This window comes from Mustela putorius, unplaced genomic scaffold, assembly GCF_011764305.1.
Source record: "Mustela putorius furo isolate JIRA1106 unplaced genomic scaffold, ASM1176430v1.1 tig00003867_pilon_pilon_pilon, whole genome shotgun sequence".
Taxonomy (NCBI): domain Eukaryota; kingdom Metazoa; phylum Chordata; class Mammalia; order Carnivora; family Mustelidae; genus Mustela; species Mustela putorius.
The window spans coordinates 29,949,382-29,971,731 of record NW_025422019.1 but is presented as its reverse complement, the minus strand read 5'-3'; positions in this window follow the sequence as shown (position 1 = coordinate 29,971,731).

Below are 22,350 nucleotides of genomic sequence, written 5' to 3'. Positions count from 1 at the left end.
TGTGTCTGTCTGTGTGTGTGCACACACGCACGTATGCATATAGAAATGGTTTTACATAAGCAGTTCAGTGGATTGTGGCAGATCTCGAGGGAGACAAACCATAAGAGACTCTTAATCTCACAAAACAAACTGAGGTTGCTGGAGGGGAAGGGGGTCGAGAGAGGGGGGTGGGGTTATGTATATGGACACTGGGGAGGGTATGTGCTATGGTGAGTGCTGTGGAGTGTGTAAACCTGGCAATTCACAGACCTGTACCTCTGGGGCTAATAATACATTATATGTTTATTTTAAAATAAATAAATAAATAATAAAACCAGTAGAATAAAATGAAAAAAAAATCAGTTTATAGTTCATAGAAAACATAAGAAACTGAAACTTAATTTAATCACATATATGTATGTAGGTTGATGTATGTTGTAGGTTATGATATAATAGTAAATGCCTTTCTTATGGTGGTCAAAAGAGGTTGAAAGCCATTGATCTAGCGCAGAAGTTAGCAAACTATGGTTCCCAGGTCAAATCTGACTCACTGCCTTTTGCTCATATGGACTGCAAGCTACGCATGGCTTTTACATTTTTATTTTATTTTATTATTTTTTTTTTAAAGATTCTATTTATTTATTCGACAGAGAGAGAGATCACAAGTAGGCAGAGAGAGAGAGGAGGAAGCAGGCTCCCTGCTGAGCAGAGAGCCCGATGTGGGACTCGATCCCAGGACCCTGAGATCATGACCTGAGAGCCCGATGTGGGACTCGATCCCAGGACCCTGAGATCATGACCTGAGCCGAAGGCAGCGGCTTAACCCACTGAGCCACCCAGGCGCCCCGGCTTTTACATTTTTAAATGTTCAGAAAAAAATCAGAAGACTATTTCATGACACATGAAAATCATGTGAAAGTCAGATTTTGGTGTCCATAAGGTACGAAGCCTGACCTGTTTATGTACTGTCTGTGGTTGCTTTTGCAAGAGTTGAGCAGTTGCAAGAGACATTTTATGGCCCATAAAGCCTAAAATATTTACTATCTTTATGTGAAAAGTTTATTGACCCTGATCTAGAGGAGTCATTTTTATGATATCTTTTTTTTTCAACTCTGTTTAAGTTCGTTTAATAGAAGAAAAAAGGAAAATCTGGGAGTTGTAGTGGACACTACCGCTGCTTCCCACATCCCCTGGTCCCCTGTCCTGTTTCACGTGACCCTCCTCCGGTATCTATCTGTGCTTTCTGTGGTCTGCACCTCCAGCTTTCTGCAGAGGCTGCCCTTGTTCTCCTGGAGCAGTTTTGCTGACCTGCATAGGAGCTGGATGTGCCCAGGCATTTCAGCTCTCGCAAGTCAGCCCTTGGCCAAAATGCAAGGGCATGAATCCAGTGATCTTGTCTAGAGTCATAAGGACAAAACTGTGAAGGGTCACTACCATTCTACGCGTGTCCTGAGGGATCAGGCAGAAGTTCTCCTCCTTCAGACTTCACCAGAATCACACTGTTGCTTGATTTCTCACCGTTCTCTGTCCTACGTAACCCATTCCCTTTCAGGTTTCCTGGGGCATTTCTGAACACTGGGATCATATGAATCCCATTCTCAGAGTCATCTTCTGGGGAACCCAGAGAGAGGAAATAAGGGGAGAAGTTTATGAAAGGCAACCATTTGACAAAACCCTGGTTCAGTGTGTGTGGGGGGTGTCATCAAACTCTCTTGCTGAATGTTGACTCTTAGCATGCTGTTGGTGTTTTCAGAAAGAGGAAGAAATGTGGTTTCTGATTGAAGATGAATTTGCAAGGTGTTGTAATTTCAAAGAGTTCTGGGATAAAGAAAGAGAATTGGATTGCAATCCCAAATGATCTACTGGGCAAACAGTAATCTCATTCTCCCCGACTTGAAAAAGAGTTGGAAAACAAGCTGATTTTTTAAGGTTTCCTCTAACTTTCTGAGTCTTCTTGTGAAATGGGTGGTTAAAACCATCTTCTTGATGCTGACTAATACTGAGCAGGCCATCTAGCCAACAGACTGGGCTGGGCTCCAAAATTCAGACTTCAGCATATTACCTATGCAGTGGAGGTGTTAGACCCATCATCCCCAGGTGGACAGCCACAGTGCAGCAGAGACCCCAGGGGCCCCAGTGCTCCCTTATCACAACCTAGACTTTGGCAGCTAGTCAGCAGCACTCAAGAATTTGCTTTCCTAACCTGGAGCCACTGTGTGTGGCTTTTGGCTTTAAAACTATGAACTCTCAAAATGAAATAAAATATAAAATAAAATAAAATAGGGGCACCTGGGTGGCTCAGTGGGTTAAAGCCTCTGCCTTCAGCTCAGGTCATGATCCCAGGGTCCTGGGATGGAGCCCTGCATCGGGCTCTCTGCTCAGCAGGGAGCCTGCTTCCTCCTCTGTCTCTGCCTGCTTCTCTGCCTACTTGTGATCTCTCTGTCAAATAAATAATTAAAATCTTTTTTAGAAAAATAAATATATAAAATAAAACAAAACTATGAACTCTCTTCTACCCTCCCAATCCTAGCTAGGACTCTGCTGTACAGGGCTTCCTACTAGGCACCAAATCTTTGGTCTTTAACAGACTAAATAATAAGAATAACTGTCATGGTTACGTCCCATAGCTGGACATTTCTTTATCAGTTCTATAGGGTACCAAAGCTCCTTCCTGTGAGATAAGAGCATCTCTAATAGACACACTGGGGGAGGGAAAACCTTGAAAAGGGAACAGGAACCCAGGATTGGGTGCTGAGAAGGTAGATGACTATAAGAGGCACCACTTCGTTATTATCTTGCTCATTATAAAAATTCTAGACAACACAGAAAAATATAAAGTATTTCTTCAATCAGGTCTGGGGGCCCTTAGGGATTTTGGACATATTGTCTGAGGCCTGTGAGTTCTTCACACAAAATTATTTACAATTGTATCTACTCATTTGGGTAGTCACCTCAGTGATTAAATATGAAAACACCATCATCCAGATTCTAGAAGATGACTGCATGCTACTTAAAGCTAGATCTCAATTTTATAATCTTTGTTTTCATTTATGATTATAATTTTCAGGACCCAAGTGATAAAGTGACAGCATCTTATCTTTTTAACTTATCCCACAATGAAATCACCATTATTGTTCACTTTTAAGCTTAGGTAATAATCATAATCGTTGAAAAACAGTCCAATAACATATGAACGGGGGGGAAAAAGTAAAAATCACTCAAAATCTTATCATTCATGTCATAAACATTGTGACCATCATTTTTTGGTTTTTAACCTTTTATGAATTAGAAAATACATTTAACTGCCATAGCCTGGCAGGTCCCAACTTCAAAATGGTAACTGCCACCTTCATGTTGAATTCTTTTCTACTTATCAATACAAAACTTTCCTTTGGCTGTGATCATTTGCACCTGAGTGGTATTTTCATATACAAAGACTTAAGCCACCTGGGAGGCTCAGTCAGTTAAGTATCTGACTCTTCTTCTTCTTAAGATTTTATTTATTAGACAGCGAGAGAGAGACAGCCAGAGAGGGGAAAACAAGCAGGGAGAGCAGGAGAAGCAGGCTGCTGCCGAGCAGGGAGCCCAGTGCCCAAAGCAGGGCTCAATTCCAGGACCCTCAAATCATGACCTGAGCTGAAGGCAGACGCTTAATGACTGAGCTACCCAGGTGCCTCAAGTGTCTGACTCCTGATTTCAGCTCAGGTTGTGATATCAGGGTTGTGAGATCAAGCCCTGCAGGGTTCATGCTCAGCGCAGAGTCGGCTTGAGATTCTCTTGCTATCCTCCTGCCCCTCCTTCCACTTGCATGCTCTCTCTTAAATAAATATATAAATAAATCTTTACAAAAGATAAATTCTAGTTAGTTAACATACACTGTAATATTAGGTCAGGTTTGCAATATAGTGATTCAACAATCCCATGCATCACCCAGTGCCCATCACGACAAGGCAGTCCTTAATTCCCATCACCTATTTCACCCCAGTGCGTAATGTACGACTTCGGTTACTGAAGAATAATGAAGGCAGACCAGAAGCAGAATTAACATGAGATGGTGCATTTGAGCTAGCTGAAAGCCATACGACATCGTACTAGTAGTCATTTCAATATTTCACTTACAGACAAATAGCAACAAGGATAAGAAATTTTGAATTGCAGTTGTTTTCTAAATGATACAAATGACTTACTTTCAGTTTTTATCACTTTCTTTCTAAATTTTGTGGACTTTGTGTTAAAACTGCATTTTAAAAAATATCTGTAAAAAATAAAGCGGATTCAGATACTATTTTTTTGTTCCCCAAAATATTTGATGCTTGTAAAAAAGTTACAATAATAACCTTACTTTTAAGGGAATAAATCAATTAGGAGTTGTCAAGTGTTGACAAGAAATAACAAATGTTAGTGAAGATATGGAGGAAAAAAGGAACCTGGGTGCATTGTTGGTAGGAATGCAAATTAGTGCAATCACTGTGGAAAACAGTACAGAGTTTCCTCAAAAAATTAAAAATAGAAATACCATATGGAGGTGCCTGTGTGGTTCAGTCATTTAAACCTCTGACTCCTGATTTCAGCTTAGGTCATGATCTCAGGGTTGTGAGATGGAACACCATATTGGGCTCTGCACTGGGCATTGGGGCCTGCTTAAGATTCTCTCTCCCTCTGCCCCTACCCCACCTCTCTTATGCACTATGTCTCTCAAAAAACTCCCCAAAATACCATGTGACCCAGTAATTCCACTATTGGGTATTTACTCAAACATAGAAAAAAGCACTGTCTTTACTACAGCATTATTTACTATAGCCAAGATATGGAAGCAGCCCAACTGTCTATATGTGGATGGATAAAGAAGATGTGGTGTATATATGCAATGGAATATTACTCAGCCATAAGAAAGAATGAAATCTTGCCATTTGCAACACCATGTACGGACCTAGAGGGTATTATGCTAAGTGAAATAAATCAGTCAGGGAAAGACAAATACCATATGATTTCACTCATATGTGAAATATAAGAAATGAAAGAATAAATAAAGAAAAAAAGAGACAAATCAAAAAACAAACTTTTAAAGACTGAACAAACTGGTGGTTGCCAGAGGGAGGTGGGTTGGGGAATGGGTGAAATAGATAAAGGGGATTAAGAGGTACAAACCTCCAGTTACATAGTAACTCACAATGAAAAGTACAGCATAAGGAATGTTGTAAGTAAGATTGTAATAATGTTGTTTGGCGACCAACAACAAACTCAGTAGTGGACACAGTAATATATAGAATTGTTGAATCACTGTGTTGTACATCAGAAACTAATAGAACACTGCATTTTAGTTATACTTCAATAAAAAGTTTTACAAAGAAAAATAGTTACCAAGTCTCATATCATTAAAAACTGATGCATAGTTTTGGTAAAATGTGGTCTGATAATCATGAATTTCAAATACAGGTATGAACTTTTTCATCTTTTTATAACACAATAACAATACGGAGTATTATTAAAGTCAAACACAAAAAGATTTAATATAGACTTATACCTGACGTACATCTTTCTATAGTTATAGTTCATCAGAGATCTATCAGGATAACAACATCATCAGTTTTTGAGTTTTAATTACATAGATTTTTGGCATTTAATTTATAAATTGGTTTTGGGTTTATATTTATACTAATGCTTTAAGGTTCTGGGATCCCCTAGTTGATGCTAAAAGCACAAAAAGTACACTGATTTCCATACTTATACCTATTTTAAGTAAAATTTAGAATTAAACATTTCAAGCTAATAGTGAATACCCAAAAAAACTATTTTCCTTTAAGGTATCTATATATTACTTGAATTTGGGAAATCCTGGTGTAAGGCTAAAACCATCTTTTTTGCTTCTGTTGCAGACATACATGTGTATACACACGCATATAAGCATACATACATACATATATATGTGTATGTGTATCGGGTAATATTCTCATATAGACAAGAGCTCCAAATAATTGCAGACTTCCAAATATATTTTACACTGAGCACTCTTTTTTGAAAGAAACAAAACCATATATGCATATATGGTTTTGTTTCTTTCAAAAAACATGTATGTATGTATACACATTTATATGTTTTTTTAAATATCAGCAAAGTCCTCCCATATATGCTAGTCTACAATTTGCATTTTTAAAGAAGATGTATCCATTTATTTGAGAGAAAGAGAGAGAAAGTGAATGAGGGGAGGAGCGAAGGAAAGAATCTCAAGTAGACTCCCTGCTGAACCGGAGCCCAAAGCAGGGCTCAAACCCACAGCTCATGGGATCGTGACTTGACCCCAAACCAAGAGTCAGATGCTCAACCAGCTGAGTCCCCCAGGTGCCCCCTGTAACTTGAATTTTTCCTTCATGTCACAGACCTCATTGTTTTTAATGACTATAAAGTATTCCATTATATGACTGGTTGGCAGTCCCTCATTAGAACAGATTTGTTTCCAGATTTCAAACTCTCCTAAGAAATGTTGTGACAAAAATCATTGTGCACTTTGTAACCTTGTGTAGGGAAATTTTATAGAGGTGGACTTGCTGAGTCAAAGTGAATGCATGTTTAAATTTTTGATAGATATTGCCCAATCGCTGTCTAAAAAAAGTGATATTAATTTTCTATCCAACCCACAGAGTATGAAGTTTGGCCACACTTTCATCAACAGAGTGTCACAGAACTTTTAAGTCTTTGGAAAACTGATGGTTAAAAAGAATTGTGAGTAAACTGAGTCAATGATATTTTAGGCTTTGGATGTATATAATGCTGCTGTGATTGTTCAAAAGCAAAACTATTTGGAAGTGTTACTGCATTAATTTATCACCGTGCATTTTCTCAGTAACAGCTACTTAAATCACTATCATACAGAAGCTTATGATTTTGTTTATTTTAAAAAAGGGTGCTCAGAGAAAATACATCTGGAAGCCTGCAATTATTTGAGGCTCTTGTCTACATGAGAGGACTACTGAATATAATGCAGAGAAAATGGCACGGCAAGGCCTCGGATGGGGCAACTGTGTCCTTTGTCCTGACACAAATACCACCCAGTTGCCCCTAGATTCAGAGAGGTCTGAAAGAAAGATGGGGTTCTTATCTAAAAGAAGTTTTTTAAAAAAAATTTTTATTTAAATTTTAGTTAAAATGGCAATATTGGTTTCTGGAATATAAAAGAAGTTTTTTCTTAAGTGAGGAAGAAAGATATCCGTGGTCTTTTTTGTGTCCAAATTTCAGAGTCTTAATTTCCACTATTGTGGAATCACCATACCTTAAAAAAAAATGCAGCTCAGTCCATGTGCCCAGATGATGTAAAAGGCAGCTCAGTTTGTATCAATGTATTTGAAGTTCTTTGGCGGCAGGCTATGTGCCTACTCCCTGCTTATGTCCCCCACTGCCAGGCAGGATTCCTGGCATGCAAACAAATGAATGTATGAAAATCACGATGAGCATCCTTGCCCGTTCTGTATACCTATGCAGGGTGACGGGATTTCTAATACCTTTATCATTTTCACTCTTAATTGGGCTTTAGCTTTTAGAGAAATCCTTTTAGAAACTAGAGGTATAGGTGCTTTTGATTTATGCTTGTTGCTGACATTGGTGACAAAATATTTAAAAAGACAACTACAAATTCCCTCTGGAAGCACAACTAACTGACTTCTTAAAAGTGAAGCTTCCTGTTGCAGGTACAGAATGTACCCTGCTACCCTGGCTGAGCTGACACTATTACAAAGAGAAAGTTGACACCTCTACAGTGTTGTAGAGACTGGGTTAACCACTGTTACCAATTTTACTAATTACCTTCATTCAGAGAGGAAAGTTTTGATTACTAATAGCAACTCTGTTACTAAGTGAATCGATCATATCAAACATCAGATTTCTGCCTACCTTGAAAACTCCACAATTTAGGGGACAAAATATAAAAAGCAAACCTAACAATGGCCAATAAGAGACGTCTCTCTGAAGTATTATCTGACCTCTCTTGCTTTTTACTTCTTTCAAAAAAATTTTTAAATTGAAGTATAAGTCACATACCACCTTTCAAATGAACGATTTAGTAGTTTTCAGTGTATCCACCCATAACTACTGTCTCATTCTAGAGTACGTTCATCACTCCAAAGACATCCCCATCCTCCTGTCCCTGGCAACCACTTATCTACTTTGATCTTCTTTTACTCACCTCGAGTCGATAGTGCCTCTAGCCTGGGAGAGGCAGTGGCTGTTAGCATCAGAGGCCTTGGGAGAGCTCTATTTCCCAAGATGCTTTTCTCTTTCTGCCACCATCTGTAAATGCTATTGACCGAGCACAGACATCCCAGGGAATTCTCCATAGGGCAATTATTCTTTGACGTATGTATAATAAGAGTGTGTGTGGTGTGTGTGTGTGTGTGTGTGTGTGTGTGCGTGCACGTGTGTGTGTGCATGTGGCATCGTGACTGGGTAAGGATTAACTGATGAACACATGCATTATGGCCTTTGCTGAAGTAGAGTATTGATTGTCATGGATGGCTGAAGATCACATTCTCTCAAAGAGATAAAATAACAGGACAATTTCTTTCAGAGTTAAACAAAGACATTTGCCATCATAGAGTCCAAGACTGTGCCTTAAATTTGTGAACATAATACAAAACTCTTAGCCTGCTGACAATTTGTGTCTGGCATTTTGTCTGGAAATGAAGCATGGTGGGTCAGGAAAGAACTATACGGGAGGGTGTAAGAAGAAAAGCAGCCTCGAAATCCAGGAGTTGATGTGGCACTCACAGCTAGGTCATGTTCTTATGCAGAACACAAACAGTTTCACAGAGCCCTAACAGCAGACAAGGCTAGTCTCTGACCATGATGGATCAAGACAAAGACCAGAATACTATGTGATTATGTCTGAACGTGGACTAAACATGAATGCTGCCCAGACTACAAAGATGGCCGAACATCCTCCTGTCCTGGCTAACAGGAGTGCTGCTTCCTTACCAATCCCAGGTTTAGCTCACCTCCATTTCTCTCACCTTCTAGAGAAGACTTATTAAAATGTCAAATCACAGAATTTTTGCTTTCTGACAGCATCCAATCCAGAGCAAAGCTTCACTACCTTGATCCTTCTCAAAAGAATATAATACAAGCCAAATCCTGTCATAAGTCCTTTCTAATATCTTTTGCTGAGATGCCCCCACAGTTCTCCCTCACTGAAATGAGCAACAGACCCAACTTTTTCATCTACAGATGTCTTCCTGTTTGTTGGTCTTTGGCTGAAGGACATCGACAAGGATAATGGGTCATCTTCTACAAGGGTGATTTCAGAGGACTGTACCAGGGCTCCTGACTAAACTATTTCATCTATTTACCTGCCACAAGTAATAACTGAAATTCCACCATAAGAAAGTTATTCCTTTAGGTCAACACTTTAATGATTATTAAAGGAGAAATGCTCTTAGCAGAGAGAATAATCTATAAAACACTCAGTCATAGATGTTGAACTTTGAGGAACCCACTTCCATATTTCATTTATTCTTTGAATTTCCTCAAATTTTAACCCCTTGAAATTAGGACATATCCCTATGATTCATGGCATCTTAAATTCTCTGAAACATAGTGATACTTCTGATCTTCAGTTTCCTCAGTTGTGAGTTCTAGTAGTAGGTTAAACACTATTTCCCAAACTGCAGTTATTTGCATAAAACTCTCACAATTTTTCCTATATATGTGTGCTACAGTAATGATCTCCATTTCATGTTTGTGTTTACAGCAACTCATTTGGAAAATTTAAGTAAGTGTGTCTTTCTCCTCATGATAGTGTCTGTGAAATCCTGGGCAAGATATTCTAGTTATAACTTTCTCTAAAACATATTAAAAATATATACAACCATAAAAAATTATAAAATGGTTGTTCATGTTCCATATCTAAACTCATCTTACTAATTCCCCAGTGGTAGCTGTGCCATGCTTGGACAACCATGAACTAGCTGATTCCTAGGGGTCTTCTTGGCTCCTTTGTTTGGCAGTTTCTATGGTTCTAAGAGGGAGACAGTCTAACCCTAAAGTTTACAATCTAAGGGTCAAGACTGACATGAACAAATAGAAGAAAAACATAAAATCATACATATTTTTAACCACAAAAATAGGTCCTATTAACTATTTATATGGTTTTTTTAAAAACATATAATATATTTTTATCCCCAGGGGTATAGGTCTGTGAATTGCCAGGTTTATAGCACTCACCATAGCACATATCCTCCCCAATGTCCATAACCCCACCCCCCTTCTCCAAACCCCTCTCTCCCCAACAACCCTCAGTTTGTTTTGTGAGATTAAGACTCACTTATGGTTTGTCTCCCTCCCAATCCCATCTTGTTTCATTTATTCTTCTCCTACCCACTTAACCCCCCATGTTGCATCTCCACTTCCTCATATCAGAGAGATCATATGATAGTTATCTTTCTCTGCTTGACTTATTTCGCTAAGCATGATACCCTCTAGTTTCATCCATGTTGTCGCAAATGGAAAGATTTCATTTATTTTTGATGGCTGCATAGTATTCCATTGTGTATATATACCACATCTTCTTGATCCATTCATCTGTTGATGGACATCTAGGTTCTTTCCATAGTTTGGCTATTGTAGACATTGCTGCTATAAACATTCGGGTGCACGTGCCCCTTCGGATCACTATGTTTGTATCTTTAGGGTAAATACCCAGTAGTGCAATTGCTTCGATATTTATATGGCTTTTAAGTAAGGATGATTTTGCTGGAGCTTTATACTGGCAAAAAGCATCAGATCTCTTAATACCTGGAAACACACCTGACGAATTTCAGATATGATCTTTGTTTCAAATATTTTGGGGGAGGATTTTGTTTGGGAAATAAAGAAAATGGCTTTGTTTCGAGTAGCCTGGGAAAGCCTCTTAAAGGAAAAAAGAATTAATAAATGATACAAACTCTTTCTTTTATTATCATCAGCCTGAGGTCCTCTAAGCCCTTCTAACTCCAAGTATGTTTGGTGGACACTGGCGTGGCCTGGGAGCTTGTTAGAAATGCAGGTTCTCAGGTCATAACTGCAGGCCTGCTGAATTGAAATCTGCATTTTTCCTGATCCAGGAAGACGCATATGCATAGTAAGTTTGAGAAGCACTGCTCTAAATCACTCAAGCCCAACTTAGTCACTGCTTATCTGAAAATGGTCCTTCAGGGACATATCCCAAGCCAGGTAGCAAGGAGACTAGAGGTCCCTGAGAGATGAAATACAGTACATGCATGAATTTCTCCTGTACCATCTTTGAGGGACACCACATTACACAGTAGACTTAGGAAGTGAACATTTATTTTATTCGGGGCGGGGGGGAACACCAGTTAAACTAAAATCAAAATCCCAAGCCAGACTGAGGCTAAGAAAAAGATTAAAATAGCCCTCATCTACTTCCTTCTTCTGACCCCCTCTACCATCTCACTCCCTTGCATTCACTGGCCTAGAGCCCATCTGTCCTCTGTTGCAGACTTGCAAGCCTCAGTGAACACCTAAAGTAATAAAGATCCATATAAAGGAAAATATTTACAGGTAAATTTATTCACACAAAAAAGAAAATGTCAGTTTTTACTTGGGAAAGTCCCAGGCATTTCCATGAAAAAATATTTTCCTGGGAAGCGTTACCCCCAGAGAACTCCTTCATTGATCACAGGATCCCTATTCCTTCCTTCAATCATTTAGACAATACTCAAAAAAAGTATTTACTGAATGAATGAATGAATGAATGAATGAGATAATTTCCCCTCACTGGCAATGGCTTAGAAGCCCTCCTCCCCCTCTAGCCTCTCTGGAAATTGGATTTCTGCCAAAGGCCATGTGATAGCATGTTCTCTGCTATCCCACCAACTGAATAAAATCTAAAGCATTTTAGGGGTAGCTGGGTGGCTCAGTCAGTTAAGTGTCTGCCTTTAGCTCAGGTCATGATCCCAGGGTCCTGGGATCAAGTCCCACAGTGAGCTTCCTGCTCAGTGGGGAGTCTGCTTCTCCCGCTGAGAAGCAGGGAGCAGCCGGAGAAGGAGTCCATCCTTCTCTCGCTCACCCCCACCCCCCATGCTCTCTCTCTCTCTTTCAGATAAATAAAAACCTTTAAAAAACTTTTTTTTAAAGTTTAATGACCAAGCAGAAATTTTTTTTTTTTTAAGAAGGTCAAATGAAATGAGCCAATCAGAAAACAGTCAGTGGCTGCACAGATTCTTTATAGGTGAGCTACATCTTAATACTAAGATTCAAGAGAAAATTGTTTTATTTTCAGTGAGTTCAAATTCTTCATTCCCTTCTGAACTTAAAATATACCAGGCACTAATACTGTCAATGTAATATTTCTGTGCCATATTTTATCAGCATATTCAAAAGTTTCCCAATGAGTCTGTTTTCTGTTGGGGGTGATAAGATATTATAGTCTGAATAATATCTCATGTAATTATATATGATAATGAACCTTGACACATCCATATGAATAAGAAGACAAACATTTATTTGAGCTTGAATTCCCTCAATATGGACATCTTAGCAAGTACAATTTAAACCCTAAATATTACTCTACTTAATTTTCTCCAGGTACTTTCTAGCAAGAAGGAAGAATGAAAAGGAGTGTGTCCCCATTCTGTGCCAGGCACTCCATTGGGAGCCTGGTAAGAAATAAAGGTGAACAAAATACTAGAATGAAAGATATTGTTGGTGGTCTACTGTCTGCCAGACATTGTTTCAGACTTGAAGTGCTTAGGGCAGAAATTCTAATGTGATTGTCCTCGGTTTTGACTCTATGGTAGAATAACCTGGAGTCTTTAAAAAATATATAATGAAGGGCGCCTGGTGGCTCAGTGGATTAAAGCTACTGCCTTTGGCTCAGGTCATGATCTCAGGGTCCTGGGATGGAGCCTCCCATTGGGCTCCCCACTCAGCAGGGAGCCTGCTTCCCTTTCCCTCTACCCCTCTGTTGGCTTATGTTCTCTCTCTCTCTCTCAAATAAATAAAAATCTTCTAAAAAAATATCATAACATTGATGGTTGGAAAGCTTCTTGAAGTCATAATCATACTGCCTGGCCTAGGTCAAGCACTTAGCATACGTTTATTAAATGAAAACGATGCTTTAATTAATGAAGGAATGATGATGAGATGACATGGTACCACACGACTTCCTGGAAACAAGGAAGGCAGAAGTTCTCCGAGTTCCACTGTTGCTAGCTCTATGGAACTTTTACTACCCATGTCCTCAGCAGCAAATAGAGAACAGGAGTTCTTTGCCACAGATGGACTAGAGCGCCCTAGCCTGTCTCTTGGATTCTCCCTTGCTTCATCTGAGGCTCCTCATTGCCAGAGTCAAGTTGTGATCAGGCAGGGAGATCAGTAGGGTGTGCTACTGTCGGGGGAGGGCGGGATTAGACAGGGGCCTTAGCACCACAGACAAAGAAAGAGTTCTATTGACTTCTGTAGCCAGTAACTGAATTCTGCTGTGAGAGTATCACTTTTACTTTCTTACTTGGAGTCAAACATTTGTCCTTTTACAAATTCTTCCCTTTTTGATATGACTGACTACAGTGGGACTGAGGTCTCAAGCATTGAATGAGATTCAGAAGATCAAGGGATATTATGCATGTACGTGGTCTCTAAGATAGGTTTAAACGTCACCTCCTGTGGAATGAGTCCTTTGAAGGGTTTGTGATGCCAGAACCTATGTAACGTACCTCGTGTCTTAGTACATACCATGTAAGATACATCACATTATGCTGTTCCCAGAGGAGCACTCCACTACATTATAATACTTTATTATAGTTGGGGACCCATCGAGAATGAATTTTCATGAAGTTCATAATACTATAAAAGACATGCTCTAACACTGTTGGCCTCTTTGGGGGATGTTAATCTCTTACCCCAATACCAGTATAAGAAAGAATTGCCCACTATTTGACACTAATCTATGTAGCTGGTGTGTGAGGCTTTAGGTAAGATATTTTAGGAGGAGGCCACATGCTGCAGCACCAGCCATTGCAAATGTGATTAAGGCTTCCAAGTGTCTCACCAGGGAAGATACTATCTCAAATGGAAGCATCCACAGCAGGCTGCAACAACCACCACAGGGGAAACACACAAGGGCAGCAAGAAGAATCCTCAGGATTCTGGGAGCCCTGACTGCACACAGATACCATCTGGAGAGGAAGTGAGGACATGGACACAGGGAGAATTCACTTCTGGATAGTACAACTGCAGGAGAAGGATTCTATGAACAAATTAAACAATATCTCTTTAACTCTTGCCTCCTTGTTTGGTCCATCTCTGGACCTTCACTGTGTGATCTTGATTACATCTAAAAATACACTTGATTTCTAGAATGAGGAAGTAGAAAATGATTATGTATCTATATTATACAACGTATATAGATCCAAACAGCTCTTCGAAGATTACTTGTTATTGAGGTTTGTCTCACTTCACGACCAATTGCCTCTTCATTAACTTCTCTTCTACCACGTTTCTTTACACCTTCCTCTCGTCACTCTACAACAGATTTTCTCTTACTGTTCCAGCATCTCCAAAACTTTCCACTACCCATTTACCAAACCAACCGTTCCCATCTCCCTCACTATTATTTAACTGCTAGAGAATAGTTACGATGAAGAAAATTAGATAAGGTGCCGGCCATATGGTTTTCATTTTCCTAACAAATCTTCCCTGGGATTTTGTTTATAAAAGACTAACCACATTGTCTGTAGTCTGATCTTTTTTTTTTTCTTCTCATCATTTCACATTCCTTCAATTTCTCTGTTTCTTGACGAAAAGGAGAGGATTGCAATCACCAAGGGAAATTAGAGTTGGACACCAGAGGGGATATAATAGTTTGCTAGAACTACTGTAACAAAGTCCCACATACTGGGTAGCGTAAACAACAGAACTTTATTGTGTCATAGTTCTGGAGGGCTAGAAATCCCAGATCGAGATGTTGGCAGGATTGGCTGCTTCTAAGGGCTGTGAGGAATCTGTTTCATGTCTCTCTCCTAGCTTCTGGTGCTTTGTTGGCAATCTTTGGGGTTCCTTTGGCTTTTAGAAACATCACCTCAACCTGTGCTTTCAACCTCAGATGGCATCCTGTATGTGTCTGTCTCTAAATTTCCTCTTTTTATAAGGACACAATTATATAGAGCCCATCTGAATGGCCTCATTTTGACTGGATTACCTCTGTCAAACCATGTCACTAAATAAGGTTACGTTCTAAGGTACTTCCCATTTTGGGGGGACTGCAAGTCGACACTTTATAGGGGATTACTTGTTCTGTGCTGTGTCTGGCTGAACTGGGCTATGTCTTGCTCCCTTAAGAGCAGGCTTGACCAGACAATGGCAGTTACTCCCTGTTTCATTCTGCCTTTTGACCATATGACATTGGTCTCACTTGGCATCATGCTTCAGAGGAAATAGTCTTCCTGGCACGGGTGAAAGTAGTGACTTGGTTTTAAAGAACCTGCCCATCATCCCCATGGGAGAGCCAAACTTCTTTCATACTCTGCACTTCCTTGTTCCTGTCCCTCCTTATCCCCCCCTACTCCCTACTCCTTCTTCCAAGCTGTAACCCCATCTGACATTTTCTTCTGACCCTCCTCAGAAGTCACTCTGGCTTAGGACCATTCCTGCTGCCCTGCAGAGAGCCAAAGCAGCAGCTTAGCTGGGTCTCTTTCTGAAATAGCAGAACTGCTGAGCCTTCCTGCTGGGAAGCCTTTGTCCCTGTCAGCCATTACCACGAAGAAAGACCTTCTCTGACCCAGAGATCGGCAATAGGCTTATCTGTGAGTAAAGAGTTCAGTGAACTAAGCTGAAAATGCCACACATGGGGGTCAGTGGACCGAATGCCTTTTAAATGAAAATACCTCAAGAGTCCATGGAGCCATCCAGAAAATCTTCCAAGTTTTGGTTCATTTTCTGCAAGCTCCCACGATGTTTCCTGTTGACCACCTCCTTCCTACTGAAGTCAGCGTACTCCTTGACTTGTCTCTCAGGCCTAGGGGAACGAAGCTGTGAAGCAGAGTAGGGGTTCAGAAAGTGCTGCTTTTGTTTTCCCAATAGAAAAGCTAGCGCTTTGCTACAACTAAACCATTTGCCATCTTTGTGTTCTTCTGCTGCTTTGACATCAGCCAAAATAAAAGGTACTGTTGCCTCAGGGAAACTTGTCTGCTGAGGTACAGAGACTGGGAAAGCTTATTGAAAATCATCTCCCATACGTCTGGGTGTTACACCTTCCAGAAAGGTGATCAGGAGGGGAGTCAGAGGGACTAGGGAAAGATGAAAGAGAGAAAGCACCTTTTGTGTGAGAAGGTTTTGGCACAGGACTTAACCTGGGTGTGGAGGAAAGGGTGACCCTTTCGGAGTAGAAACGCTGCTCAACAACTCTGTCACTTAAACTCTGCGAACCCCATTGTTTACAATTATACTTGCCAAATCAGGAAAATAGGCCTGCCTCACGGGTGGATACTGAGATAATGTGGAATTGCAATGCTTTTGCCTCAACAGGTCATTTGGTGGCAAATTCTTCTGCCCATTTCAATAGAAATATCTCATTGTCGTTCAGACTCCAAAGCAAGAAAGGGAGGGGTGGGAAAGCAAGAGAAGGAAAGCAGCGTAGACCCTGAAGCACGCCTCCGTGCAGGCCTCGCACGAGTGCCCGTCTTCCTCCAATGCACCGGACTGGCCGGAGCCCGGCTCCGGAGAGACAACACGCTGCTCGCCGTCACACGTTGCTCTAGCCTCAGGCTCCCTGTCCAGACTCGGTGTCTCCTTCTAGAAGTGCGTTTCTGTGCACGGAAACACATCCACCTGCACGCACATGAATACGGACTGATAGGGAGACTTCATTATTGTTCTGATGTGGGAGCGGAGGGACAAAATGACTTTGATGACCCCAGCCCGCTCTCGTGTCTCCTTCTCTCCCAGTGGTGTTCTCTTCCCGTAGTATACTCCTGCTGTTCCCTGTGCTGTCCTCTCTCCCCACAGGAGTGGAAGGCAGGGAATGTGTCTTTTATTTGTTCAAAGGACTGAAGCGCCGTGAGGCTGAGCAGATAGTAGATATTTAATAAATGCTTTATTAACTGGATTTCCACTTGGGTTAAACAGTCAGCTTGTATTAGACCAACTCCACTGAACACAACTGGAATAGCTGGATTTTTAAAAAGATCCATCTGTTGGAAGTCATCAGAGTTACCACTACAGGCAGCAATTAGGGCCAGGGTCCTGGAGAGAAAGGAAATGCACTGAGGGGAGAGGCAGCATGGGGCTCCTTGCCCCCGTCAGGCACTTGCTGAATCGTAGAGGAATGGGGCTGAGAGCGGAGGGTACAATCAAAGAGGGAGGGAAAGCTGATTAGTTCTATCTCAATAAAGCCGGGAAGAACCGCCCCCCCCCCACAATGTTTTTAGAATTTCCAGAAAAATATTTTTTAAAGGGGTTGGCTAAGAGACCGAGAAGCTGAGCAGTCTCCCAAGGTTGAGGAAATAAAAACTGGAGCTGTGGGCTCATCAAGGGAAAGGGGCCTGGGTAGATACTTCAGGCTCACAGTTGTGATCGCTGAAGGGCTGCCCCAGGAGGAAGGAAGAATGAGAAATCGCTCTGTTGTCAGCAAGACTGCAGCCCAGTTCAGTTCAGATCAATGCGAGTCTGGAGTAAGGTGAACAGCCCTATTCTAACTGCCTTCCGGAAGCAAGTAAATCTGCTCTGGTGGAAGATAACATCATCTAGAAATGCTACACGTTCTCATACAGTAGTTTAATGATATTTACCTTTATATACCTCCTGTGTACTTCCCTTCCTGATCCTCCTGGTGAAGCATGGAAAAGGTATGGGAAGGCAGAAACCTTGGCCTCTAGGTCTGTTTCCTTATTTACGGGGTGAGACAGGTTTATCCAGCTTTGAAATTCTCTGTATGTGTGTGTGTGTGTAGCTGGCCTCGGCCTCACCCTGCTCGTGCTGGGGCTGCCTCCTGTTTGAATTCCTTCTTATTCACCTGGCTGCTGAGGGAGGATTCCTGCTTGGGTCATGGGGCTGACTGAACAGGGGCTACCCAACACGTATACATCCAGAGCCACATGGACTCACGGCCCAGGGAAGACAGACACTGCACGCCATGCAGGGCCACGCATGGGCTGCCCGCGGGAACAGAGCGCAAAACCAGGGCTGTGGGGAGCAGTCTCTGTGGTATCAAGAGGGGGGAATGACCCTGGTTCGCAGGGGAAGATACGATTGGCTTGTTTGAATGTTCCGTGGGCTGGTAGGGAACTGGAACCCACTTCTCAGGGATAAGCAGGAGCTGTGCCTGGTCCCTTCGATAAGGAGGTTGTTTGCCAAGAGAATCCTACCTGTGGGAGCAGCGTGGGCAGAGGAACTTGCAGTTAGGCCATTTGAGGCTCTTGATGTTATCAGTTGTCAAGGCAGCACATTATACTGAGTCTTCATTTTAGACCTTACAGCGTACCTCCCAAGGAGAAGGCCCTATGCCCACACCCCGTGCCCGGCTTCCACTACTCTCCTCCACTGGCTGGACTTGTCACTTCTCCTTACATCTCAGACTCTTTTCTTGCATGCTATGGCTCTCCCCAGACTTCGGGTCCTTGTCACCTCCCATCTGTTGTGATAACGTCATGTGATAGATTTCTCTGCCTGTTTTTCCCCTGGCTGAATCTATTCTTGTCCCAGCTGACACATGAATCTTCACAAAATAGTATGTTCACCACATTGGTTCCCAGTAGCTCCTCACAGCCCTTTGATCCCTCCCTACTGAAGCTGTGATTTGGCTTCCCCACGCTGTGTGCGAACAAGAGTGGCGAGCACGAAGGCCGACCCACTGAGCTAACTGCGATCCACTGTGTGTGGGGACCCAGTTCTCGGACTTCCTTGCCAACTCATCTTGGTTGTAAGGGTATGCTTTTTCCTTAACAGAGTCAAAGGAGTTATTTTCTTTAATTGTATTTTTTGGAGGAGGAGAGTGCTTTTTATTTTTCATTTGAGTAAACGCAAGCCCTAACATGGACCTTGAACCCACGACCCTAAGATCAAGAGTTGCATGTTCAACTGACTGAGCCAGCCAGGTGCCCCAGAAGGAGCTACTTTCATTTTGAATGATTAAAAAAAAAATGGCTATAACCTTTTAAAATTTTACCTGAGTTGATTCTTTGCAAGAAAAGATTGGGGAAGCTAGGCCCACCCTAAAGTCTTTCATTTTCCCTGCTTATTCTGTGGGTGTGCTGCTTCTCACAGGATCCTCTCCACGTAAATCCATCCCTCATTCACCTGGCTGTCTTTTTTTAAATAGAATTTATTTTTCTAAAGTAATTTTAGGTTCACAGAAAAATCTAACAGAAAGTTCGGAGAGTTCCCGTATCTACCCTTCTTCCACACATGCACACCCTCCCCTCTCTGTTCCTCCTGCCACACGATGGCATATTTGTTACAACAGATGAGCCCACAGTGAGACAGCATTATCACCCAGAGTCCACAGTTTACACAGGGCTCGTGCTTGGTGTTGTAGGTTCTATGGATTAGACAAAAATGCATAATGACGTCAATCCACCAGCCTAGTATCATACAAAATAGTTTCACTGCCCTTAAAAAATCCTCTGTGCTCTGCCTATCTACTCCTCCCTCCCCACTAACCCTTGACAACACAGATTTTTTTTTTTACTGTCTGCGTAGTTTGGCCTTTTCTAGAATGTCAGATAGCTGGAATCCTACAGCATGTAGCTTTTTTGGTATGGCTTCTTTACTGCATTTAAGTTTCTTCCATGTCTTTTTATGGCTTGATAGCTCATTTTCTTTTTCTTTTTAGTGCTGAATAATAGTCCATTGTCTATCATTTACCCACAGCTTATTTATCTATTCACCTACTGAAGGACATCTTAGTTACCTCAAAGTTTGGGCAATTAAAAATAAAACGGCATCTAGCACACTTTCTGCTTTGTAAACAAACCTACCTAGGGTGTCCAGACCAAACAGGATTGAGACGGGAATCCCAAGGAAGAGCAGCTTCATTACGTGCTGCTGTATGGGGTTGTGTTCCGATAAGATACCTCCTGCTAACTATACCCATGCACAGGCCTGTGTTATGAAATTCACGCCTGGGCATTTTTCAGAGATTTCCCCAACAGAAATGATTCTGTTATCCTCCACAGGCATTTATAGAGTGGTACATATACTCAATGTTTGGGGTAAGAGGGGTGGAGATAATGAAATGACTTGGATGACTGCATGCCCTCAGGATGGCTTGCAAGTAGTGTAGAGAGCCCATGATGACTGTAACGTCCATAGCAGTAAACATTATAGGGCAGGCACTAGGGGTTGAGATCTCTAGTTGGTATTTCATTTAATCCACACAGTGACCCAGCAAGGACATTTTCTAGAACAGGGAGTTGAGGTTTAAGCAGATGAAAAGACAGCTTCCCCCACTGCCCCAAGCTGAATTGCAGACACTTGAAGAGCGTTTAAGACAACATGGATCTGCCCCTGTCCATTTGTTGATGTCCAAAGGAAGCTACTCCTTTGTCCCTGAGGTCCAAGATTGTGTTTTCTATTACTTTCCTTCTGAGCCAAGGGCAGATTCAAGGGTGCATTGGAAAAATTCCTTCCTTGGATTCCATACACACACACACACACACACACACACACACACACACACATCAAAATCACAAAAAGCACAATAAGCCTCTTATCTTAGCTAGGAAACTTGATGTCTTCCTGACAAACTGTTGGGCTAGCTACTGCCACCGCTGAATGTCCAGCTACCCCAAAGGGAACAACAAGAGTTCCAAGAGGAACAACACTGAGTTCCTCATAAAGGGTCATCCCTCAATGGAGTCCTACCAGCCCACTGGTGGTTAGCTGGTTACACTGGAGGCCTCCCACCCTGCAAGTGTCAGTGATTCCTCTTGATGAGAATGGTCACGTATTGCAGATTTTGATTTACCTTCACAGCATCACTATCCTTCTACTGTTCTTTCAATGTTTTGTCCACATACGGAATCCTGCATAGTATCACAGAGGATCAAGGGACTCCCTCTATAGCCAGGGAGGTGTGCTGTGGCACATCATGGAATCCACTGATCCTATTACCCACTACTCCATCCAAAAGTTGTTAACCTAATTGAATAAAGGGATGACTTAATGCTGAGGTGCCTTAGAAATACCGTCTTCTAGGATGCAGTATATACCTTAAGATAATGACCTAGTTTTGAAGGATTGTGTCCCTCCCTAGTTTTGAAGGATTGGGTCCAGGAGTCAAGGGGCAGGGGGAGGGGTGGGAGAAGAGGGCTGGGCTCCCCACCATTCGCAGTGATCCACTTGGAAAATTTTATGCTTATAGCTCCTACAGCCCTCTGTCTGCATGTTTAGAGGTCCTGGCTCCCAGATGGAGAAACGCTTCCACTAGGAGTCACGAAAAAGTCCCATTCAGCTTTAAGCTAATGCAGCAGCTTGTTTACTTTGGGTTCCTTGAGCAGATAGACCAGACAGCTTTTCCACAAGGGGACAGCAGGGATTATGTTTGGCACCCAGGTAACCCACTGGGAGTCTCTTGATACTTCTCTGACCAATTATGATGGTAAATCAACAAGACAGCCACTCTGACAAAAGGAGGGCCTGGCAACCAGGGACCCAGAAAGCTCAGGGTTGAGGATCCTCTTTCTCCCCAAAAAGGACAGCCAGCTAGACTGGGGGAGGTGCTAGTGGGGGCTGAAAAAGATTGAGAGTAGACAGTCGACAATGAGAACCGGTTATATCAAGATCAGTTGTCACAGTGGGGGTGTAATTTGTGCCACTAACCTTAAGTTTCCCCAGAGAACGGAGGAATCTTGAGGAATCTTGGGGAACAAGTTTCCAATGCGATGCGTTTCTTATACTGAAGATCTTAATGCACGGGTGGGGGTGGGGTGGGGGGGGACTGTAGCACACCGCCTGGGATCCCAACGCGGGGCTGGAGGGTCAGCTCTCCTTTGAGTCTCCCCAGGAACTGCCTTAGGTTGAAGAGACCCCCCTCACCTGCAGTTAAGCCCCTTGGGGGTCAGCCAGGATCTAACTGACATGAGCGTTCAGGAGCCTGTCCCTGGCCTCAATTTGAGACATCTCTGGAGGGCCACCCCAGCTTCAGGGCTGAGGCCTTTGTGGGGACTGCGTCACAATGCAACTTCTCTCTTTGTCACCCTGTTTCCTCCATTCCCCTGCAGTGTAGCTCCTGAGAGCACATTCCAACAACCTACCTGCACCCGAATCTCCACCTCAAATCTGTTTCCCAGGAAACCCAACTCGCAATACAGATGATTGAGCATTTTAGAAGCTGATTCCACTGCTCATTGCGGATACCCACGAAAGGGAAGCTGAGGGTGCGGAGTGCAGTAA